Consider the following 26,017-nt stretch of genomic DNA (forward strand, 5'->3'; position numbering starts at 1 on the left):
AAAAAAATAAATGAAAAGATTGTAGGGCTCCTATTCTCTAAAATATGGGGATTTGAATGAACACAGAGCATTTCAAAAGTGACAGTACATTGTTTTTCATTAAAAACCAGAGCTGGCAGACTCCCTCATAAATAATTTCACATTTTAACATCAAAATAAGAGAGAACTTATCCTTTATCTGCATAATTATCTGGTGTATAATTTTAGCTCCAGGCTTGCTTTTTTCCCTTTCTTTTCTCTTTTTTGCTGATGAAATGTCACAAAATGAACTTGAATGTTGATTTTATTACCCTAGCAATAACTGTTCAGATTCTGGAAAGATTCCGAAAGCACCAAAATGCGACACAGTGGAAGGGGCTGAAACTGAACCAACAGATCTCAAGATATGTGGATGTAACGTGCGTATCTTTGACTCACCTGTTCTACTTTGAAAGTGCTTCTTTGACACAGGCACCCAAAATGTTTGCCTCTGAGAGTAAAAAAAAACATCCCAGCATCGAGTGCATATTGCAAGCTGGTTTCAGGTTTTATTTAAAATTAGAAGATAATATCGCTTATAAAAACTTCTAAGGGATGTACATGATAAAAACAGGGTCATAATATTACAAATTAAAATATGGACAGGACAGGATCAGACAAGGACTAACCTGATACAAAAGGGACACGGGTAGAACTACAATAATTACAGAAAAGAAACAAATATGGGAAATACAATTGGGTTAGCAGAGGAAATGCCTTAGGCCCCCTGTGATTTTGAGGGAAAGATTCTATTTCCATAAGAAAATGGGAGCTTGGAGCATAGATTTAGGGCTCCTTTTATGAAGGTGCGCTTGCAGTTTTAGCACGCGCTACATTGCCCCACGCGCTACACGCCAACGCCTCCATAGAGCTTGCATTAGCATCTTCCATGTAGCGCAGGGGTTAGCGCGCGCTAAAAACGCTAGCGCACCTTTGTAAAAGGAGCCCTTAATCTTCAAAAGCGTCTTTATACAAGAAAGACTTCAGGGAGCTCTTGAATCTGCCAAGAGTCGGCTCTTCTCTAAGGAGAGAAGGCAGTGTTCCGTCGCTGTGGCGCATATATTGAAAATATCTCGTTTCTTCTAGCATTAATAATTTTTAGGGATGGTATTGTAAGTAAATTTTGATCCACAGACCGCCAGGTCCTAAAGGTATACCCCCGCAAAGTCTCGGTTCACAGTTCACAGCCCCAGTCGTTCGTGTTTTTTTCCATCTGCCTCTTCCGCGACCTGGGACCACACCGTGCCCATCTTCCAGCCCCCCCTCCCCCCCCGATCCACTCTGCCTGATCAGCGATCCTGACCCAGATCATAGCTGCAAGCACCACCGCCCACATCGATACTCGCAGGAGCAGCCGCCACCGCCCCTGCAGCCCTCTCCCACCTCCAATCCCTGCTCCTCGTCTACATCCAATAATCTCGGTTTCTTGAAGTTCACTGGTGCTCCTGGAACTTCAGGGGTTTACTATATACGGAATTATTAATTTGTCAAGTGCACAGGAATGTGCTTTTAAGGCAGTGTTTCCAAACAGTGCTTTATGACAGTGATGGTCTCCAACCTTTTTCATGTAAAAGCCACAGTGTGCATATGAGAAAGTGCCAAGGACCAGCAAAAGATTAAGCTTACACATACTACTAGTTTTGTAAACCGCCTTGACCTACTTGTTCAGACTGGGTATTAAACATTAAATATGGCAAATGGTAACCCGTTAACTGTATATTATGTATATTGGTATTAGATCCCAAGTATGAGTCAAGTTAAGATAACAACTTGCATCGAAAAACTTGTACTCTAACTATGTCAAATAGCGATGGATATAGTAGGACCATTAGAGAAAACCTTTAGGGGTAATAACTCTATATTGGTAGTGATAGACATCTCCACACGGTTCCCTTGGGCCTTCCCAATGAGAAAGGCGACATCCTCGGCCATCATGAAGGAGTTATTGGGGATGTTTTGTATGGTGGGGTTCCCCAGGGAGGTGCTGACTGATAGAGGAAGTAATTTCCTTTCCACTGAGATGAAGGCCTTCTGGGAGGGATTCAGCATTAGGCACATTAAAACGTCAGCCTATCACCCCCAGGCTAATGGGTTGGTCGAACGATTAAACCAGACCCTGAAGCAAATGCTTAAGAAAGGCCTAGAGGAAGAATGGAAGGATTGGGACCTCTTTATGCCTTTTGCCCTTTTTGCAGCCAGGGAACGGGTTCAAGACTCTCTAGAGGTAAGCCCATATGAGATGTTGTTCGAGCGGTCATCTAGGGGAGTGTTAGACATGTTGAGAGAAGGTTGGGACTTCCCGGAGGAGACGGGGAGTAATGTCATCTACTTGGCCCAATTGAAGGAAAAGCTGAGCAGAGCTCTAGAAAGGGGCAAGGAAAATTTAGAATGGAGACAAACATCAGAAAGTCTATTATGATAGGAAGACCAAGACCCACCAGCTACAGGTGGGGGACCAGGTACTGGTATTGGTGCCCATGGATCCACATAAATTTTTAGCACAGGGGAAGGGCTCAGCTACTATTGTAGAAAGATTAGGAGACGTGGACTACCGGGTGAAAGACAATAAAAATAAAGTCCAGACCTACCACATTAATTTGTTAAAACCTTGGAAGGATCGTGAGGCATTAGCCTTGGTGGTGAACCAGTGGCAGGAGGATGACTTAGGACCACAGGTACCTGATTTTGGGAATCAAGAAAGGGTGAATATAGGGAAGGCCCTAGCCATAGAACAAGCAGGGCAGGTTCAAGAAGTGGTCCAAATTTTAAGGATGTCTTTTCAGTCCTGCCGGGGAAAACCAAAGTAGTCACCCACGACATTGTAACTACTCCAGGGAAGGTGGTGAGGGTACAGCCCTACAGGTTGTCCGAGGAAAAGAAGAACCTGGTACAGGGGTTAGTACAAGAAATGCTATCGCTAGGGGTGATAGAGACTTCCCAAAGCCCCTGGAGCAGCCCCATTGTGATTGTACCAAAGGCCGATGGGACCCCACGGTTCTGTATAGACTTCCGGCAACTTAATAAAATATCTCAGTTCGATGCCTTTCCTATGCTCCGAGTACATGAGTTACTGGATCGCCTAGGCCAGGCCCAATTTCTCACAACCTTAGATCTGACAAAAGGCTATTGGCAGATACCCCTCACTAATGATGCCAAACCCAAGACAGCGTTCAGTACTCCCCAGGGTCTTTTCTAATTCAGGCAGATGCCTTTTGGACTGCATAGAGCAGCTGCAACTTGTTAAAGATTAGTCCAAGAGGTACTCCGAGACCACCACAGGTATGCTGCTGCATACTTCGATGATATAGTGGTCCATTCTTCCTCTTGGGAGGAACATCTGAACCATTTGAGGGCGGTACTGCAGTCCTTAAGGAAGGCAGGGCTAACCGTGAATCCCAAAAAGTGCTTCATTGGGCAGCAGGAAGTAAGATACCTGGGGTACATTGTGGGGAGGGGTCAGGTCAAGCCTATAGTGGACAAAATACAGTGTGTCCAGGACTATCCCTTTCCCCAAACCAAAAAACAGTTGAGGGCTTTTTTGGGGTTGATAGGCTACTACCGGAGGTTCATTCCCTACTTCTCCTTCAAGGCGGTCCCACTGACAGAGATGCTAAGGAAAACCCAACCAGATATCCTGAAATGAGAAGTGACTAGTACTCAAGCCTTTGAGACTCTGAAGGAGAGTTTATGCAAGCAGCCAGTTTTGAAAGCCATAGACTTTACATGGTCATTGGTCCTACAGACAGATGCATCGGGCAATGGTTTAGGGGCATTACTGAGCCAGGAGAGTCAGGGCGTGGAACATACGATATTATATCTGAGTCGAAAGTTGCACCCCAATGAAAGGAACTATGTCACTGTAGAACAAGAGTGTTTGGCTGTCAAATGGGGCATGCAGACGTTGGAACACTACCTACAGGAAAGGGAATTCACGTTGGTCACTGACCATGCGGCCCTAAAGTGGTTAAACACTATGTGTAACAATAACGCCAGATTGACCAGGTGGTATCTTGCCCTACAGACATTCAGATTTAAAGTAGTTCATCGTCCAGGGAAATTAAATACTAATGTGGACATATTGTCCCGGATACCTGAGAACACAGAAGGATCCCTAGGCTCACAGAGTAGCCAGCTCTTAAGTGGGGGGAATTGTGACCAACCCAGCATCAGTACTGGCTTACTCCCAAGAAAAGGCAGCATTAGGAACTTACGGTCCCTTACCAAAAGAGCTGACCAGGTCAGTAGCCATAGTCAGGAATTAGCTGGCTATTCCCCAGGCAATGAAGCTGAGCAAGTCAGGGACTGGTTACCTAGCCACACACAAAGGAAACCTCAGGAAAGGTTTATTGCTGAGCCAAGAAGGTTTACTGTTTTTAAAGAGAAGCCTGGTATTTTGAGACAGTCCCTTAAAAAACAGTATGGAGGAAGCCAGGCTCCTCAGCTTAGAGAATCAATTCCCCTCCTCCGCTCCAGGTGCAGTGAGCGTGGAACAGCTAGAGGAGCCGGCGAGGAGCAAGAGAAGCAGGTGAAACAGTCTCAGGAGCAGTGCTGGAGGCAGCAGAAGGAGCTGGTGGAAAAGACCAAGGGAGCAAAGCAGTGCCTTACTGAGCCATGGTTGGGCCAAGAGGTGGACATGCTTGAGGAGGGACTGGCTTCACCCCAAACCTCCAGGGAACCACCAGATTGGGAAGCTATGGATACCACTTGTGGGCCAGAGGAGGCCAGTTACCTTCCTGAAGTTATGGAGGTGGGTCCCTGAAAGGTTAAACCTTTGAACTGTTTTGAATTGTTTTTTTCTCCTTTGCCTGTTTGGTGTAAACTGGGGCTGGGAAGCCGAAGCTTCTAAAGGAAGAAGCAGGAAGCTGACTTGGGGGAGTTTTATTTCTTTTCCCCTATCAGTGTTTTGGAGTTTTTTTTTCTTTTCCTGCATTTCTTTTTGGCTGTGAAGTTTTTTTTTCTACTGCTCAGTTTGGCAGTAATTGCAGCCCGGTGTGGACTATTGGGATTGTGTTCCTGGGGAAAAGGCTCAAGAGCCCTGGAAGTCAGACCAAGAGGATTGGCATTTATTTTGAGGTTTTTTGTTTTTTTTTAATGCTAATTTTTGAATTTCTTCCCCTTTGTGCAAGCCAGACCACACTTACCACTCCAACCAGGAGGAAAAGGAACAACCTTCCTTTCTTTGAAGTACTTACCAGCATAAAGCCATTACAGGACCTGATTAAACCTGTGAGACCACCTGTAGCACAAGCCATTGCAAACAGCTACAACTCAGTGGTGCAGTTTATGGTGTATCTTCATTCTGTTTGGCATTGCATATTTCTCTGTAAAGTTTTCTTTTTTTTTTTTTAATTTGCATGAAAACTGTGGTGTGGATTGCCTTTGTGATTTACAATTTCCAGCCTGACTGTTTTGCTTTAAGCCCAGTGAAAGGGCTAAATAAAGACTACTTTTTCTTTTCACTACTTGTTTTGTGTGGTGGTGATTTTGAGCTAATACAGCCAGCCTACTGGGTGGCCTGAGGCAAGTGCCCAGGCCAGAGTTCACTCCTAAGGGTTATCCTAGTTCCAGGGGAACACGCCAGGGATCCGAATCTAGTCCCCACCAGTGCCCTCTGCTGTCCTGACTAGAGGCCTGGTGGGCAACAATAGAAACACCTGTATAAAATTATAAACATAAGAACATAAGAAGTTGCCTCCACTGGGTCAGACCAGAGGTCCATATCGCCCAGCGGTCCGCTCCCGCGGCGGCCCATCAGGTCTGTGACCTGTGAAGTGGTTTCTGAATATTTCCATAATCTACATCTAGTTCTATTTTTAACCTACCACTAGTTCTGTCTGTACCCCTCAATCCCCTTATCCTCTAGGAACCTATCCAAACCTTCCTTGAACCCCTGTAATGTACTCTGGCCTATCACATCCTCCGGAAGCGCGTTCCATGTGTCCACCACCCTCTGGGTAAAAAAGAACTTCCTAGCATTTGTTCTAAACTTGTCCCCTTTCAGTTTCTCCGAGTGACCCCTAGTACTTGTGGTTCCCCACAGTCTGAAGAATCTATCCCTGTCTACCCTCTCTATGCCCTTTAGGATTTTGAAGGTTTCTATCATGTCTCCTCTAAGTCTCCGCTTCTCCAAGGAGAACAACCCCAGCATTTTCAACCTGTCAGCGTATGAATAATCTTCCATACCTTTTATCAGTTTAGTTGCTCTTCTCTGGACCCCCTCAAGTACTGCCATGTCCTTCTTGAGGTGCGGCGACCAGTATTGAACACAGTATTCCAGATGTGGGCGCACCATTGCACGATACAGTGGCATGATGACTTCCTTCGTCCTGGTTGTGATACCCTTCTTAATGATGCCCAACATTCTGTTTGTTCTCTTGGAGGCTGTCGCACATTGTGCCGATGTTTTCAATGTTGAGTCCACCATCACCCCCAGGTCTCTCTCAAGGTTGCTCACCCCTAGCAATGATCCCCCCATTTTGTAGCTGAACATTGGGTTCTTTTTTCCTACATGCATGACCTTGCATTTCTCTATGTTAAAACTCATTTGCCACTTTTTTGCCCATTCTTCCAATCTCGTTAGGTCCCTTTGCAGATCTTCACAGTCTTCCATGCTTCTAATCCTGCTGCAGAGTTTGGTGTCATCGGTAAATTTGATAACCTCACATTTTGTCCCCGTCTCCAGGTCGTTAATAAATATATTGAACAGGAGCGGTCCAAGCACCGACCCCTGTGGAATCCCGCTCGTGACCCATTGCCAGTCTGAGTAATGACCCTTTACTCCAACCCTCTGTTTCCTGCCTGCCAGCCAGTGTTTGATCCATCGGTGGATATCCCCTTGTACCCCGTGGTTCCACAGCTTTTTAAGTAGCCGCTCGTGAGGTACTTTGTCGAAGGCTTTTTGGATGTCAAGGTAAATGATGTCTATGGATTCCCCCTTATCTATCTGGCTGTTTATTCCCTCAAAGAAGTACAGTAAGTTTGTGAGGCACGACCTTCCCTTGCAGAAGCCTTGCTGGCTCGCCTTTAGTTGTCCCTTGTCTTCTATGTGTGCGCAGATTGTGTCCTTAACTAGTGCTTCTATCATCTTTCCCGGAACCGAAGTCAAGCTCACCGGCCTATAGTTTCCCGGGTCACCCCTTGATCCCTTCTTAAAGATGGGCGTGACATTTGCTATTTTCCAGTCCTCTGGGATCTGCCCGGTTTTCATGGATAGATTACATATTTGACAAAGTGTTTCCGCTATTTCATTTCTCAGTTCTTTTATTACCCTTGGGTGGATGCTGTACGGACCCGGTGATTTGTCACTCTTCAGTCTGTCTATCTGTCGGAGTACATCCTCTCGGGTCGCTTCTAGTTGGACCAGCTTTTCATCGTGGTCTCCGCTTATAATCTCCTCGGGTTCTGGGATATTGGATGTGTCCTCTCTCGTGAAGACTGACGAGAAGAATTTGTTTAACCTGTCAGCTATCTCTTTTTCCTCCTTTATCACTCCTTTCTTGTCTCCGTCGTCCAGTGGTCCCACTTCCTCTCTGGCTGGTTGTTTCCCTTTCACATACCTGAAGAAGGGTTTGAAGTTTCTTGCCTCTCCTGCCAGTCTTTCCTCATATTCTCTCTTTGCTTTCCTGACCTCTCGATGGCATTTTTTCTGGTGTCTTTTGTGCTCTTTTGAGAACAGTGATTTCACTAAATCCAATAACTGGCCATTTTCAGTTCAGTGTATTTGGTTCATTGTATTACTAGGGAATTTATATTTATGTAGTATGGTAGGGCAGTTCAAAAAACTTATGAAGGAAAGAGACTTGGAAATACTGGTCAAAAAGTCAATGAAGCCTTCTGCACAATGCACGGCGGTGGCGAAAAGGGCAAACAGAATGCTAGGAATGATTAAGAAGGGGATCACAAACAGATCAGAGAAGGTTATCATGCCGCTGTACCGGGCCATGGTACGCCCCCACCTGGAATACTATGTCCAGCACTGGTTGCCATACATGAAGATGGTACTACTCGAGAGGATCCAGAGAAGAGCAACTATGGTTAAGGGGCTGGAGGAGTTGCCGTTCAGTGAGAGGTTAGAGATACTGGGCCTCTTCTCCCTTGAAAAGAGGAGACATGATCAAAACCTTCAAGATAATGAAGGGAATAGACTTAGTAGATAAAGACAGGTTGTACACCTCCAAGGTAGGAAGAACAAGAGGGCATTCACTAAAGTTAAAAGAAGATAGATTCTGTACAAAAGTAAGGAAGTTCTTCTTCAACCAGAGAGTGGTGGAAAACTGGAACGCTCTTTCGGAGGCTATTATAGGGGAAAACACCCTCCAGGGATTCAAGACAAAGTTAGACAAGTTCCTGCAAAACCCTAACGTATGCAGGTAAGGCTAGACTCCCTCTCCTAACCAAGATGTTAGAATCTATCATATCCACTCAACTCTCATCCTATCTAGAAAGATTCTCTATTCTCCTACCCCACCAATTCGGCTTCAGACCCAACTTCAGCACCGAATCCCTATTGGCCTCACTAATCTCTAAAGTGCAACATCTCCATTCTCGCAACAAATTCGCTGTGCTTCTACAATTCGACCTTTCCGCAGCTTTCGATGTCGTCCATCATGATATCCTAATCTTCCAACTCTCCGAAATAGGCATAAGCTCCACAGTCCTAGACTGGTTCTCGAAATTCCTACGTTCCCGTTCCTACACCGTTAACATAAACGGTACCTCATCCTCCCCCTGGAAGCCGATATGTGGAGTCCCGCAAGGCTCACCCCTCTCTCCTATCCTTTTCAACATCTACATGTCCTCTCTGAAACTCCTCCAGCTCTCCCCCCTTGAAACTCTCTACACCTATGCCGATGACATCCTCATCCTCCTCGAGACCGACTCGAACCTCACTAACCTCGCTGGAAACATATCCGCATGTATATTGAACCTCCAATCCTGGGCCCAATCTGTACAAATGAAACTAAACGAGTCCAAAACAAAATTACTTTGGCTTGGCCCAATATTAGATCATTTACCCACCTCCATCCCACTATCTTCCGGCCCTACTCTTCATCTTGAATTTTCAAGCAAAGTCCTGGGCATCATCATAGACTCTTCTCTCTCCTTCAATGACCACCTCAACTCCTTGATAAAAAAATGCTTCTTTAACCTTCATATGCTGAGGAAAGTGAGATCCTGCTTTTATCATTCTCACTTCGCCGTCCTTGTTCAATCCACCATCCTCTCTAGACTGGATTATTGCAACTCCATCTTTATAAGCCTAACTAAGAAAAACCTCTATAGACTTCAGCTAATTCAGAATGCCGCGGTTAAGCTCATTTTCGCAAGAGGCAAGTTCGACCACGTCTCTCCACTTCTGTCCAAGCTTCACTGGCTTCCAGTACATTCCAGAATCCTCTTTAAATGTGCCTGCTTAGCGTTCAAGATCCTACACGGCATCCTTCCTCCCGTTATTCCACTCCTTTGGAACTCCTCAAACCCTAACTCCTCCAGATCCTCCCAAAAACTGAAACTATCATTTCCTTCTACAAAAGGTATATCCCGCGCAGGAAAACTAGGAACATCTCTCCCCTTTAGAATCACAGAACTCTGGAACAACCTCACCTCCCCGCTCAGAAATTAAAACTCCCTCCAACTCTTCTGCAAACACCTGAAAACTTGGCTCTTTTCAAAAATCTAACACCTCCCGATCTCTGGTACCTTGACCCCTCTCTACCCTCTTAGTTCCTTTCCTATTACCCTTCTTTTCTGGAGTTCCTTTCTATCCTAATTCTGTAAACCGTGCCAAGCTCTACACTTGCAGAGATGGCGCGGTATACAAACCTAAGGTTTAGTTTAGTTTAGTTTTAGTTTAGACTCAGGGCACTGGTCTTTGGCCAAAGGGCTGCCGCCTGAGCAGACTGCTGGGCACGATGGACCTCTGTTCTGACCCAGCAGTGGCAATTCTTATGTTCTTATTTATTTATTTATTTATGTGGTGCCTATTTTGTGGGCACCACAGCAGGCAAGTATCTTGCTCTCATCCTTTGAGGGATGAGAGCATGATACCATAGTAGCATGATATGCAAACATTTCAATGCTGTATTGTCTTTTGTGACTACTGTTCAATTTTATATTTTATATGTATACATTGGAATCTGCTTAGGATATAGGCAGAATATACATGCTATAAATAATTAATAGTAAATATCACATGCTCAACATGTTTTGGTGTGAATACCTGTGTCAGGAGCCTTCTAAATGCTTAGGTGATCCAATGACATCAGGACAGCATGCCATAAATGTTATGGGCTGGAAGAAGCAGAAAGCAGTTCTAAAGGGAAGACAGGGTGGGTTAGGGTTACAAGACGTCCGGATTTCCCCGGACATGTACTCCTTCTCTAACATTTTCCTTTCAGTTTTGCTCCATTTATTTTTCTGCATCTCTATCTGCATCTTCATCTCCATCTCCCTCATTCTATTATTCTCCAGGTTTGTTTGTTTTTTTGCTAACTTTCCCCTCTCCCCCCTTCCAGCATTTTCTTTCTCTCTTCCCCCTCTGTTTTAACTCTTCTAACTAGTATCTTCTCTCTTGCCCCCTACATTTAGAATATCCTCTCCTGTCTTTCCTCAAACACCTCAACTCTCTCTCTACCTCCATCTTTCCCCATTACCTTCCCCAATGCCTCTTCCAGCACTCAGCTGCCGTCAGCCTTGTCTTTGGCTCCAGTCCTGCTAAACTGGATGGTAATAATGAAGACAGGAGCCACGGGGGCCTACCCTCTTGCTTACATCGCTCTGCTGGTCTCGATACTGCCCCTCAAAAACAGGAAGTAACTTCAGGATGGGGGGGGGGGGGGATACAAACCGCTAAGACCAAGAGCCCTTCAGATAGGAGCTCATTTTCTTCTCAGGTTTCCTTGTAGATGCATTGTATGGTATAAAAAGTCTAATATATATTTTTGAGCTACCTTATTGAACTGTGTTTCTCAGTGACAAAAATGTTATTCTATCTAATGTGGACAAGCTGATTGAATTACTACATTAAGCCCTGTAAGAATATTAAGCTGAAATTAGGTACTATCGAATTGTGTTCAAGTCCTAGCGACTTGATAAATTACAGATCTAAAAAGATATTGGTTTCGGGCTAGTTCAGAAAGGCCCTCCATCATCATCTCCATGGTTGTTTCTAATGTGTCCAGCCATCTGATTGCAGGTCACGCTCTTCGCCTGGTTCCTTCGATCTTCCCAAATATGAAGAGGGGGGTAATATTCAGTCCTAAGAGGTCAGTGCTTTTTTTTTTTTAACTGACAACTGTGAGTGGAATTAGTCCCAGATTCAATGCCAGGCCATATCCACGTACCAATGCTAAATATATGGAGCTAATTTAAGTAGCGGAGGCCACTGGAATTTATGCAGGCCCTGGCCAATATTCTTTAACTCCTATGATCCCACCCCTGCCACAGATGCCTGTTTCCCTTTCCCCAGCCCATGGCAGTGACAACCTTCCTCCCCTAAGGAATGGCCCCCCCTAACCCCGACAGGGCCTACCTTTGGGACAATGGAGGCAGGAACAAAGCCCAAGCCCTTACTTCTGTCCCTTGCGGCTGCTAGCAAAAAGAAAAATAACTGCCATAACCTCTTATGGCAGCCTCATGATACTTGTGTCGTATTGCAAAGTTGCTGCATGAGATCGTGGCAGCCATTTTCTATCATTTATCATTTGTTACACTTGATATACTGCCTTAGTTGCAGCAAAATTCAAGGAGGTTTATAATAAAATATGTATCAAATAAAAACAAAAATAAAAATACTGGCAACCACAAGGAGCAGGAACAATAGCTGGTGAGCTTTGCTCCTGTCCTCATTGTCCTCAATGGACCACAAGGTGTATAGGTAGGCCCAGGGAGAGGCTATCTAGATCAAGGGGTGTGGTAGGGGTTGGCGGGGCCATTCCGGAAGATTGTGATTGTTGTAGGATGGGGGAAGGGGCAAGGGAAGGATGAGGCTGCATCAGGAAGGCAGAATGGAGATCGCAGAAGTTAACTTTTTTTATTTGGGTGTATTCAGTGCCACTACCCATATAGCTAAGCCAAACTAGGATAGCTTTTGAATTATCCTAAATTTGCCTACTTAGCTGTGTGGTAACAAAAATCTTATACACAAATACAGGATATCCGGTGCAGTACTTGGAGAGACCCCCCAGGAGAGACTTGGGAGTACTGGACGACAAGTCAATGAAGCCATTCGCGCAATGCGCAGCAGCGGCGAAATGGGCAAACAGAATGCTAGGAATGATTAAGAAGGGGATCACGAACAGATCGGAGAAGGTTATCATGCTGCTATACCGGTCCATGGTACACCCTCACCTGGAATACTGCATCCAGCACTGGTCGCCGAACATGAAGAAGGACACAGTACTACGCAAAAGGGTCCAGAGAAGAGTGACAAAAATGGTTAAAGGGCTGGCGAGTTGCCGTACAGTGCGAGATTAGAGAAACTGGGCCTCTTCTCTCTTGAAAAGAGGAGACTGAGAGAGGACATGATCAAAACCGTCAAGATAATGAAGGGAATAAACTTAGTAGATAAAGACAGGTTGTTCACCCTCTCCAAGGAAGGGAGAACGAGAGGGCACTCTCTAAAGATGAAAGGGGATAGATTCTGTACAAACGTAAGGAAGTTCTTCTTCACCTAGAGAGTGGTAGAAAACTGGAACGCTCTTCCGGAGGCTGTTATAGGGGAAAACATCCTCCAGGGATTCAAGACAAAGTTGGACAAGTTCCTGCTGAACCAGAACGTACGCAGGTAAGGCTAGTCTCAGGGCACTGGTCTTTGACCTAAGGGCTGCCGCGTGAGCGGACTGCTGGGCACGATGGACCTCTGCTCTGACCCAGCAGCGGCAATTCTTATGTTCTTCTGGCCATTGACTATTGCAGGCATCTGCATAACTGCTGGCTACTCTCCAATGCCGCCCCCTTAAAGCTAGTATTCACCAGCACTGCTGAATATTGATGGTTGAGTGGCCACAGGGGATTTAAGCAGAATATTGGCCAGTAAGTAGATTTGCTGTTAGTGCTCTTTGACTTCAAAATAACTTGACAATATATGTTTTCTTCTTTCCTTATCTCCCTTACTAGTGGACTTCTAAAAATTAGGGCATGGTTAATAGTTTTACTTTATAAATGCATATTACTTATTGCTCTCTTTTTGGAAATCTTGCCTTTAATGCCTTAGGTCCTCTTTTACAAGGTCTCGGTAGCGATACTAGCTCATAGGAACTGAATGGGCTGCGGTAGATTTACCGAAGCTTTATAAAAGGGGACCTTAATGTTTTCATTTCAAGTGTTGTATATTATTTTCTTTTTAAAATGCATATAAAAATAAATTTTAAAAAAGGAAAGGAAAGGAATTCACAAAAGAGGAGGATTGTGAAAGAAGAGGAAACAAGAAAAGCCCAAGATTAAGCATAGACAGGATAATAAACTATAGACACATAAGAGGGGCATAATTAAAACATACGTCTAAGTCCGATTTGGACGTAGGGCGCTAGTCACCCAAAGTCGGCAGGGCACAAATGTCCATTCTCGAAAAATACGTCTAACGTATACTTTTTTCAAAAATCGTCCATCTGTACGCCACTACATCTATCTTTATACCACATTCTCGTCCAAATATTAGTCCAAGTCCCAAATGCCCAGAACAAGACCTCCCAGAGGCTCTTTGCACCAGCCTCAGCTCTCCCTCTAACATCACATCCTGGTCCCGTGACTAGAAAGTCAGAAGAAGAGCCGAGGCCGGCGTGAGCAGCTGCTAGGAACTGCTTCTCGCTGCCGGCAAAGATTTTGACGAGGTGGGTGGGTGAAGAGGAGGAGGAGGTGCTAATGCTCACTATTAGATTATTACGTTAGAGGGACCTAAGTGAAAATTTTTCATGATGGTGCGATACCAGGAGGAAGACAAAAACACCCAAAAACCCTTGCAGGAAACATTGCAGGTAGTTGCACACTGTGGCTGAGAACTGGGAATGAATCTTTAGCAGCATGTGTAGAATAACTGGGGAGACTGGATGGTCATTTTCTGCTGTAAGCTATGGTACACTGGAAAATTTAAATTAAAATTGATGACAATTCAGTCAATAATATACTAGATTCACTGAACTAAGGGTACGAAGTTATAATGCCATTGTACAGATCCATGGTGAGGCCCCATCTGGAATACTGTGTACAATTCTGGAGGCCACATTACCAAAAAGATGTGCTGAGAGTTGAGTCGGTACAACGAATGGCCACCAGGATGGTCTCGGGACTCAAAGACCTCCCGTATGAGGAAAGGCTGAATAAATTGCAGCTATACTCACTCGAGGAACGTAGAGAGAGAGGAGACATGATAGAGACGTTTAAATATATCACGGGCCGTATTGAGGTGGAGGATGATATTTTCTTTCTTAAAGGTCCCTCGGTCACAAGAGGGCATCTGCTGAAAATCAAGAGTGGGAAATTTCATGGCGATGCCAGGAAATTCTTCTTCACCGAAAGAGTGGTCGATCGTTGGAATGAACTTCCACTTCAGGTGATTCAGGCCAGCAGCGTGCCAGATTTTAAAAGGAAATGGGATACACATGTGGGATCTCTAGGGGGGTAAATTCAAGGGGGTGGGGTCGTTAGAGTGGGCAGATTTGAAGGGCTGTGGTCCTTTTCTGCCGTCATCTTCTATGTTTCTATGTTACTAATCTTCATCAATAATAGGCATTACGATTATTGGCCTCTGACATTCCACAAGCATAGAGCTGTCACCAACTGCACAAAATAGCTGCCTAAAAACTGGTTCATGCAAAACAACTAAAGAGAAACACCACATTCTAGTGAAAATGCCAAAGCTAATTACCAATAGAGGAAAGAAAGCCAGAGGCACCCATTACTTGAAAAGTACAAACCTGCATCTATTACAGGTTGAACTAATTACATTCCATAATGCAAGATTTTGTTTTGTACCTGCTCTATAGTAAGTAATTAACTCAAAATGTTTGTACAGTATGTTTGATGGAATGAATGCCCTGAGCTTTTTTTGTTTCCCTAAAATGAGAAATTAGTTCAAACAACGAAATATTTGTCATAGAACTGGTGCAATATTGTGGTCATGTTTTCTTCCTAAACTAAACTAAACTAAACTAAGCCTTAGGTTTATATACCGCATCTTCTCCACTGAAGTGGAGCTCGACACGGTTTACAGAGTTTAAAAAATATGGGAAGAGAGAAGAGAAAGAGTTTACAAAGCATAAAAAGAGGGGATGTAATCAGGAGAAGAGATTATTATATGCTAGAGAAAAGCCAGGCTTTCAGTTGTTTTTGGAATAGTTGGAGGGAGTCCAGGTTCCGCAGCGGGACAGTGAGGTCGTTCCAGAGGCTGGTGATTTTGGAGAGGAGGGATCTACCCAGTTTACCTGCGTAGAGGATGCCGTGTAGAGAGGGGAAGGATAGTTTATGTCTGTGGGCAGATCTGGTGGTAGTTGGTGTCGGGGCGAGGAAGGATAGAGGGATTAGGGGTGGAAGGATGCCGTGAATGATCTTGAAAGCCAGGCAGGAGCATTTGAAATGAATTCTGGAAAGTACTGGGAGCCAGTGAAGATTGGTAAGTAGAGGGGAGACATGGTCATATTTGCGTTTAGCAAAAATCAGCTTAGCCGCAGTGTTCTGGATAAGCTGGAGTCTGCGAAGACTTTTTTTCGTTAGGCCTAAGTAGATGGCGTTACAATAATCGAGTTCATATTACTATATTCCACATTTTTTTTTCCAGAATTTTTATCTTGTTCTTTTCTATTCAGCAATTTATAATTCACCTAGTTCCGTGAAAAGATTCAAGGCGGAGTATAGATTAAGAAACATCTATATACCGAAGAGACGTAGCAACAGAAAAAGCAGAAAACCCAATCAGGAAAAAAGTAACAATGATTATGATATTTTGGAAGCAGTTAGGATGATGTATGCACTTTACTGATCTATTCTGTTCTCGTGATCCTTTAACTGCAAGATATTTGTAGAAAGTGAGATATAGGGCCCCTTTTACAAAGCCGTGGTGGTGAGTCCCAGCACGGCACATGCGACACGTAGGTCACGGGAATTGAACCGGCTGATTCGTATTTGCCCATAGAGAGCAAGCAGCCTGCCCTGGGTCGCTTTATAGACTGCGCTATTGACCATGAACTTCTTTCTCGTTTTGAAAGTTCATGGTTTTTATTTTGTAGTTGTCTGCCACATATGCCTAATGTGTGCCTAATGTCTTGGAAAGCAAGGAGTGCGCTATTCATTATGAAGTTCTAACTAGGATAGTTGATGATGTTTTATTTGCAGGTGTGAGTGAAATTGAGTGTATGGTAATTTAGAGTGTTGGGTTGTGAAAAGGTTATTATTATTCTTTTTGCTCAGATTTTTTGTTTGATTTTTGCAGTTCAGCAACATGATATATAGTCCCCCGAAGAAGGCTGGTGTGTAGCTGAAACGCTCTGGACAAAATAGAGCGTTGGGTATTTATGGGAATACCCACCAACGTTGGCTCTGGCCACCTAGATAAGTGTTGCTGTTTCTTTCATTCAGAATTTTGTAGATACATATATTCTTTATATTCCTTTTTTATTATTATAAAAGTAAACAAATCATGAAATAAAATTTTTTTATCCTAGTTACAAACAAATAACTAGAGTGAGGGAGATTTAAGGGTGAGATGGAGGATCGATGTAGATGATTATATGGTACCACATTAAGTCAGAATGAGGACTTGAAAATAACATATGTCATAAGAGGTTCTATGCACTGAGCTTGTGGCCTTTGTATGATACTTCATCCTCCTAGTTTATTTATCTATTACTTGGGAAAGTTGATATGATAGGTTGGGGTGCTGTGTGACCAGCCTAAATAATTCATTAGCTATATTTGTCACTTACATATTTAGAGATTGTGACACTATGGGTTCCTTTTACTAAGCTGCGCTAGCGGTTTTAGCGCGCACTACATTGCCACGCGTGCTACACGCTAACGCCTCCATAGAGCTGGTGTTAGTATTTTCTGCGTAGCGCAGGGGTTAGCGCGCGCTAAAAACGCTAGCGCACCTTAGTAAAAGGAGCCCTATATATGCAAATACAGTGGTTTGAATAATTTATTTATTATCCTATTCCCCTCCCCCTTTTTATGATGATGTGATCTTTGTGGGTTGGGTATCTGATGAAGTGGTCCGTGTTGTTTGTATGGTTTCCAGTAAAAAAAAAAAAGCACATAAGCAGAGAAAATGACAGCAAAGACCTCCGAGGCAGTAAATTGGTATGTGCTTAGCGCCAATTCTATAACGGCACTTAGGCCCACCTAAGTCATTATTATTATTTATTATTTTATTTATTTATGTTCTACCTAGATACTAGGCGGATCACAATAAAACATTCATAAAAGTGTATACATACATAACAATAAAATTTGGCATAACAGACAAAATTTAACTGAAAAGCAGTCCTACCTCACATCTACATGCCTACTATGCCAAATGATGTTCCAATAAGAACTAATGGGTCTTCAATAACCTCTAAAATTGAACCATAGTAGCAGCAAGCCAAAAATACCCTGGCAAAATGTTCCACTACTGTGAACCCTTAACTGAAAATGTCCTCAACGAGCTACCCTTGTTTCTGCGTAATATACTGTTCCAAATATTATGCCTCTACTTGCAAACCAGTATGGACACAATCAAAACTTGGACATGACCTGTTAAAGTGTATATGGTCCCGTCTAAGCATGCCAAGTGAAGCATGCAAAAAATAGTATTCTACAAGTTACATGCATCATTTGTTGAGGCATCCATGGTCTGCCCGTTCTCATCCCAGGTTTATGTCCACCTTAGTGTTGTGCATTGTGGGATAGATTCAAGAAAGGGCACCAAAATCTAGGCCCCCAAAAAACTCAGTGCCAAGCAAGTACTCTACAACTGCAAAGTTGGGCACTGATGCCATTATACAATACTAGCATAAATTGACATTTGAGCATCAAACTTTAAGGGCGAGCATTTATACCATGTCAAAGGTGGTGGAACCCAGATGTGTGCCAAAATGAATTAGTCAATTGCATGCTAACAATTAGTAGCTAATAAGAACTTATGCACAGATCTGCCTAGGCACTATTCCAGTAGTCTCCAAGCAAAGCCCCAAACCTGCATGTGGCCCTCAAGTCTAAACTAAACTAAACTAAACCTTAAGTTTATATACCGCATCATCTCCACGGAAGTAGAGCTCGGCACGGTTTACAAGAACTTAAAAATGAGAAAGGGTAGGAAAAGGTTTACATAAGTTTATAAATCGAGTGGAAAAGTAAGGGAAAAGAAATTACATGTTAGAGAAGAACCAGGTTTTTTGTTGCTTGCGGAATAAATGGAGTCCTTCACTCTAGCCCTTAAACAGTTGGCTGAAATGCTCTTCAAACACTGCAAATTAATTAATTCCAATCTTGCCCACATGATGTGGTAACTGCAAACAATATCTTAAGTGTGTTACGCAGGTGTCTCATTCATGGAATTTGCTACTTTTGACAATGCAAAATAAATTGAGTTTTTTAAATATGTCCTTGAAGTGCCATTTCTTAAATCTACCCCATAATGCAGAATTCTAAGGCAGGGGTAACAAACTCAATCACATTAAGGGGCCGAAATCCAAAATACAGGCTAAGTCACGGGCCAGACCCCGTCCAATTCTGCTCCAGACCCCGCCCCCATAATAGTACTAATTATAACACAATTTTTTCCATTTATTTGTCATATATACACACACAATATAATCTTATCAACAACACATAATGGTTAACCACAAAATTAAACTACACAAAGCACTATGTATGCTTCTCAGCATTCATTCCTACCAGAACACAGATAACCCCTATGCAAATACGGGACCATAAACTAAAAGTACTAATATATACATAGGAAACCCTTAGATTTAAGACTTTGCATGCAGTACAACCCCAGAGAAATAGAAACAAATGCATTTCTTCCTGAACAGAGAAAAATATAGACAGCAGATTAAAATTCTCAAAATTGACACAATTCAAACACTAACTTGAAAATAAAATCATTTCCCCTACCTTTGTTGTCTCCCTTCTTCCATGCTGTGGCTCCCTCCGGCAGGTGTCTTACCTTCTGGCTGGCTCCCACCTGGTCGCTTTATGCGGCCCATGGTCTGTTGCCCCCTGTGTTATCTTGTGGCTAGCTCCCTTCTCCTCATTAACCATCCTCCTCCCCTTCGACATTCAAGACCCCACCTCCAACGGACGCCTGAAAACAACATTGGAAACTGTAGAAAAATGGATGACGAACCACAAGTTAAAACTGAATGCGGAGAAAACCAAATTCCTACTACTAGAGAAGGAACAAAAACCATCCCTAACAGAACTAGATGTAAACACAATCAAATATCCAATACAGAATACTCTCAAAATTCTGGGAACACACCTAGACAGAGGCTGCACAATGCAAACACAAATACACAAAACCATAAAAAAAGCATTCTTCACCATGCAAAACCTAAGAAAAATAAGAAAATTATTTTCCAAAGAACACTTCAAGATCATTGTACAATCCCTCATACTCAGCTCCTTAGATTACTGCAACAGCCTCTACCTACCTTGCCCAAATACTATGATAAAACAACTACAGACCGTTCAGAACACAGCTATCAGACTCATCTACTCGCTCAGCAAATTCGACCACGTCACACCCGCCTATGTAGACTCTCACTGGCTTCCGATAAAAGCAAGAACTCAATTCAAACTCTACTGCTTACTTTTCAAAGTAACCCATGGTATGGCCCCCAATTACCTGAACAACCGTCTTTGCCGCTACCGACTACCCAGATCAAGAAGAACTCAGAATCTATTCACCTTCCCCCCTCATAATGGTACCCGACGTAAGAAACTTTACGACAGCCTTCTAGCAACTCAGGCAGCGAAAATTGACCCCACCATCACCAAACTGATGATCAAAACAACAGACATCAAAGTGTTTCGGAAAGAAATCAAAACATTTCTTTTCAAAAAACACGTCCTTACTTAATATTCCCCTCCCCAATCACACATGCACTCTCCCCAGCAAATAACACACTAGTCATCCCCTTGAACCTCATTTACCAAAAATATCCAAACTCCTAAATAAGCATCTCCCTTAGGTATCCATTTAACCTTCTCCTAAATAGGCATCTCCCTTAGGTATCCACTCAACTGATTCCTTCAAAGTTAGGTATCTTTCTTCAGTTGCCTATATTGTTTTCCCCACTGAACCTTGTAACTACTTGAACCCTGTCAAGCTATTCTATCGATAAATCCAGATATCTTATACTTGTATTTCTATACCACAACATGTAATTTACTTAAATCGTTGTAATGTAATTCTCTCGGTAATGTCCTGATCTCTTTTAACTGTAATCCGCTTAGAACCGCAAGGCACAGGCGGAATAGAAATCACAAATGTAATGGAATGGAATGGAATTAAGCAGCGTGCAGCAGCTCCTCACCTGTTCTGCGCCTGAACCGGAAATCTTCTGACGTCGCAACGTCAGAGGGAATGCTTCTGGATGAGGCACGGGATGTGAGAGGAGCCGCTGTACGTGCCTTCGTGCACACTGCGGCTGTGAGGAGGAGGAAGCCAGCCACAAGATAACACCATCGGACCACGGGCTGCATAAAACAGTCAGGCGGGCTGGATTCAGCCCGCAGGCCTTGAGTTAGACCCCTGTGCTCTAAGGCATAAACCTGGGATGAGCATGGACAGACCATGGGTGCAGCAACAAGTGATGCGTGCAACTTGTAGAATGACTTTATGCATACAGATCCCAATGCTAGGCACCTAGATTAGTGCACCTAGCCAATCCAGGTGTCTAACTTAATTGTTTAAAAGGCTTAATCAGCACCAATAAATAGCAATTAACTCGTAATTGATATCAATGCACTTAATTGGATGGTAGGCACCTAATTTGGTAGGCGTCTGCTACTTTGAGGTAGGCGCTACCAGAAAGTGGGCATGGTTAGGGGGTAGATCGTGGGTGTGTTTTTCATGTATGGGCACTCATTGAGGCCAAGAAAACCTTGGCATAAATAGAGTGCACCCAAGTTTAGGATGCTTATCAATGCCTGAGCCAACTTTAGACGCCACTGTAATTCTCGTATAAAGTGCGCCTAACTTTTATAGACTTGTTCTTAGTGCCACATTACTCGGTGTCTAACTTACTTTATTTTAGTATTTATACACTGCTTATAGCCTAAGTGGTTTACATTTAGGCACTGAAGTATTTCTCTCGATCTGTCCTGGTGGGCTCAAAATTTGACTAATGTACCTGGGGCAATGAAGTGTTAAGTGACTTGACCAGGGACACAAGGAACAGCGCTAGGCTGGAACATGCCACCTCGGGGTGCAGAGGCTGCAGCCCTAACCACTAGGCCACTCTTTCACTCCATTTATAGAATCAGGGCCATACTTTATAGAATAAGGCCATAACTCATGCACCTAACTTCAATTTAGTGCCAGTGAAGTTAAGACCAGTTATTGATGGTGGCAGTTAAAGGCCTGTTAAATAATTAAGCTACACACATCTGGAACTATTGTTTATCTAAATGAGCAACTGTGTGCATAATTGCCCATACAGAAACAGAATGAGGAGGTAAGTACATCAACTTAAAACAGGGTTTACATCGCTACATTATCTTTTCATTCTTGCATTTCTTCTCAGCATTACCTTCATGAATCTGTGCTTCCAAAACAGTTTTGCTAAAGCAGTAAATCTGTACAATGTAGAGGGTGTCAATAATAGAGCTATGTACTTTTCCAAATATTAAAATCACAATGTTTATTAGGGACGTGCATTCCTTTGAAAGGACTTGGGAAATGGAAATGACTTTTGCTATGTTGTTTCATGTTTTATTTTAGAACAAAATAAAGGGAACAGAAACCCCACGTGAAATCCAATACATAAAGAACAAGTGGACAATGGGATAGAACACGTCAACCTTGAGACAAACAATCTTTTATTTCTATAAATTCAAAATAAATGCAGAAACACATGAATAGAAACATGTATAAAAAAATTCCTATAAATACGATGTCCTTATATTGAAAGGATCCAGTTGATGACCCGACATGGTGCGTGATGGAGGTCAAATGGCTGTTCCTGGCCGCATTTTTATCATGTCTATTGAATTTCTTGGCTTCGATGATATTATTTATCTATTGATGTTTTTATTTTTCATACCATTTGATATAATTCACATACTCTTAATATTGTTTTTTGGTTTTATTTATGTAGTCTTTTATTCATGTAGAGTGTATTCTTTTCAGACCAATAGACACACCCTCGAGGCAGGCCTCCATCTGGGGGCTGAAACACAGGGACCGTATCAGGTCATCAACTGGATCCTTTCAATATAAGGACATTGTGTTTATAGGACTTTTTTATACATGTTTCTATTCATGTGTTTCTGTTTTTATTTTGAATTCATAGAAATAAAAGATTGTTTGACAACTCTAAAATATTTGACTCTATCTCCTTTAGAATCTATCTTTATATACGCTGACAACATTTTTGTATTACTGAAAATTGATCCAGTGCTTTCAAATTTGACTGGATATATTAACTCTTATGTCTCTCGACTTCAAGAATGGGCTTCCTTAGTCCATATGAAATTGAATGCTTCTAAAATCAGACTGCTATGGTTTGGTCCCTTACTACACAATCTATCTCAGGTTATAGCATTGAAATCAGGAGACTCCTTAACAATTGAATTTTCATCTAGAATCCTTGGTTTTATTTTAGATTCCTCTTTATCTTTAAATAATCAAATTAACAATTTATCTAAAAAGTGCTATTTTAGTTTACGGATGTTGAGGAGAGTTCGAGGTTTTTTTTCATCAAAATCATTTTGTGGTTTTGGTTCAAGCGATTATTTTGGCACATCTGGATTATGCAAATTCCCTGTATATCGGATTAACCAAATTTAATCTGAAGAGGCTACAACTTATTCAGAACACTGCGGCCAAATTAATTTTTGGAAGACATAAATATGATCATGCCTCTCCATTGTTGAGGTTACTTCATTGGCTTCCTATTTACTGGCGAATTAAATTGAAATGTGCTAATGTAATTTTTAAAATTTTACATGGAATTTTTTCGCCTTTATTACCGTTATCATTTAACTCTCTTCAGTTTCACACGACCAAGAATACACATAAATTTAAATTGCTTTTCCCTTCTGTTAAAGGGATTAAAACTAGGTAAATTCTCACATTCCTTGGTAAAAGTTTGGAACGATCTTCCCTCGATTATCAGAACGTCATTATATCTATCACTTTTTAGGAACAATCAGAGATTCTTAACTGAGGACTGATCCAATTTACTGAAAATTTTTCTACTACCTTCATTATTGCTTTATATTATATTCTTTTAAACTTTGTTAACCGGCTCAAGTCATTGCTGGAATGATTTGGTATATAAAATGGAAATTAGATTAGGTACTCAAGCATTTTTCCCTGTCTGGCCTGGTAGGCTCACAATCTGTACCTGGGGCAATGGGGGGAATTGAGTGACTTGCCTAGGGTCACAGAGAGTAGTGTGGGTTTGAACCCACAACCCCAGGGTGCTGAGGCTGTAGCTTTAACCACTGCACCACACTCTCCCCACACGCTTTTGTCCTTCATATTATATTTTAACATGAAAGACAGAAAAAAAATGAAGCAGCTGCCACACATAAGCCATTCTTGAACCAGTGTTTGGACAGTATCTCTATTCCAGGAGGAGCTTTCTGTCTCTTCATAGTTTAGCTGCAGCCAGCCCATTCCTTTCTGTGTCTTCTATTTCTGGTAATCTTTTTTCTTCTTTCCTGATTGACCTGGCAGAAACCAGTCCAGTCAAAACTTGGCATTTCTGCTCCGCTCCTGAGCTTCTTCCTTTGGATGCACTTCTTGGAGGTACAGGGACAGTAAGAAATACCTTGAGCAATCCTAGTTCATCTTCTTCTTGTCTAGTATACAAGCCTTAAGAGTCCTTGTCTAGTAGTTGTTCACACCCTGGCTAGGGGTTTTGTGACAGACTGATCCAGCCAAAGTACAGGTGCTGATAGACTGACCTAGTCACCTAAATAATAATAACAATAAAAATAAAATTGATAGTACTCAGACAAATTTGAATGCCTACAGCAGTTTAATAGAAATAGAACACAAAAATAAAAAACACAAAGAAAAATAAGAAAATTCTATTTATTATCTTTAAATTGGAATAACACAGCAGTCGCACTTTATCCACAGCAGTTTAGCATAACTGTCAAGTTGCCCGGGTCCAAGTTGGAGATATAAGGCAAGTTGTGGCTTTCTGACAAGCTATCACAATGCATTATAAGACCAGCAGCATGGATTTTAATAAGTTGAATCAGTGACTATAAATTCTAATTTGCTCTGGGGTGCAAGTTCAGAACCAGGATTGGCCAAAAAAGTCTCCCTCCTGGAACTGGATAACTTGGCAGCTCTGCATTAGAGAGATTCTTTATGAAATGTTTCCTGGACGCTGCAGAGTGAAGACTTCCGGGGCACACCAATAGCTGTAGGCTCACTCGTTGCTGCTGCCCGAATATTTAAAATGAGAGCAGCAGGTGAGGAGGTAGGTGGGGGAGGCGGGAGATCTATCTCTTCTGACTGACCGCCAATCTTTGGGAAGAGGGTTGGGTTGGCTGACATTAGGGTAGTGTGGGTTGTCTTTGGGGCTTCGGTTATGATCAAGGGCATTGGGGTGGTTTGCCACAAGTCTTTTTTTGTTTGTTTTCATGGAGCTGCAGTGGACTAGTGGTTAGAACCCCTGCCTCAACACCATGAGGTTGTAGGTTCAATCCCTGTGCTGCTCCTTGTGACCCTGGGCAAGTCTCTTAATCCTTCATTGCCCCAAGTACTGTAGTTTAATTGTGAGCCCTCTAGGACAGATAAGGAGAAATACTTAAGAATACCTGAACATATACCGCTTCAAATAGAAGCAGTATATAAGAAATGTAAATAAAATAAATTGCCTTGGAACAAAAATTTATAAAAACAAAACTGGCAAATGATACAAAACAAAAATCGGTGGCCTGCAAACACCTACTGTACTGCTTTGTTGAAGGCACTATAAGGCTTTGTGAGTAGACAGAGTTAGTGCTTAAAGACAGCATCAGAGGGAAAAAGGACCTAAATGTTCAAAAAGTGTTAAAGTATGAAATTAAATGGCCACTGGCAACTTCCAACATCCAACTTGCACAAGCTTTCAGCTCAATAGAAAGAATGAGTGATAACCTGTGAATTCATGAAGAAAAAGAAACGATAAAATCCAAACACAAAATGGTTCTTTACAGATTTGAAGTAGCAAGAAAGCATAAAAGAAGTGGTGAGAACAGAAAAAATATTGGGAAATAAAGAGAGTTGCTCTAAGTCACATGTAGACTAAAACCTGACATATTAATTTTAAAGAGACATGAATCAAGAAGGAGTTATTAATAAAATCAGTATTCACTACAAATTTAGAAAAATATGGAAATACAGACAATATCAGAATCTGTGATGTAAAACAGAGTTTCTCAACTTTTTCAAGCCAAGTATCCCCTAAGTCTAACAAATATCAACTGAGTACCCACTCCCAAGCTCCGCCCCAGACCCGCACAAGCTCCACCCTAGACCTGCCCAAGTTCTACTCCTGACTCCACCCCCATAATAATAGTACTACTTGTAATGCAATTTCTTCCATTCAAATTTCATATACGCACAATATAATCTTATTAATTTATTATGGTAACCACAAAATTTAAAAAACACAAAGCACACTGCACGCAAATGTTAATTATCATTTATATATGGAGGATTTTCAAAGAGGTCAAGGCAGATGACTTTAAAATATGCAATGTCACCTCAGTAACTATAGAAAAATAGACAAATATGGTGCAAAATATAGACAGCAGATATATAAATTCTCAAAACTGACACATTTCGATCACT

The sequence above is a fragment of the Geotrypetes seraphini genome, chromosome 2, assembly GCF_902459505.1.
Source record: "Geotrypetes seraphini chromosome 2, aGeoSer1.1, whole genome shotgun sequence".
Lineage (NCBI taxonomy): Eukaryota > Metazoa > Chordata > Amphibia > Gymnophiona > Dermophiidae > Geotrypetes > Geotrypetes seraphini.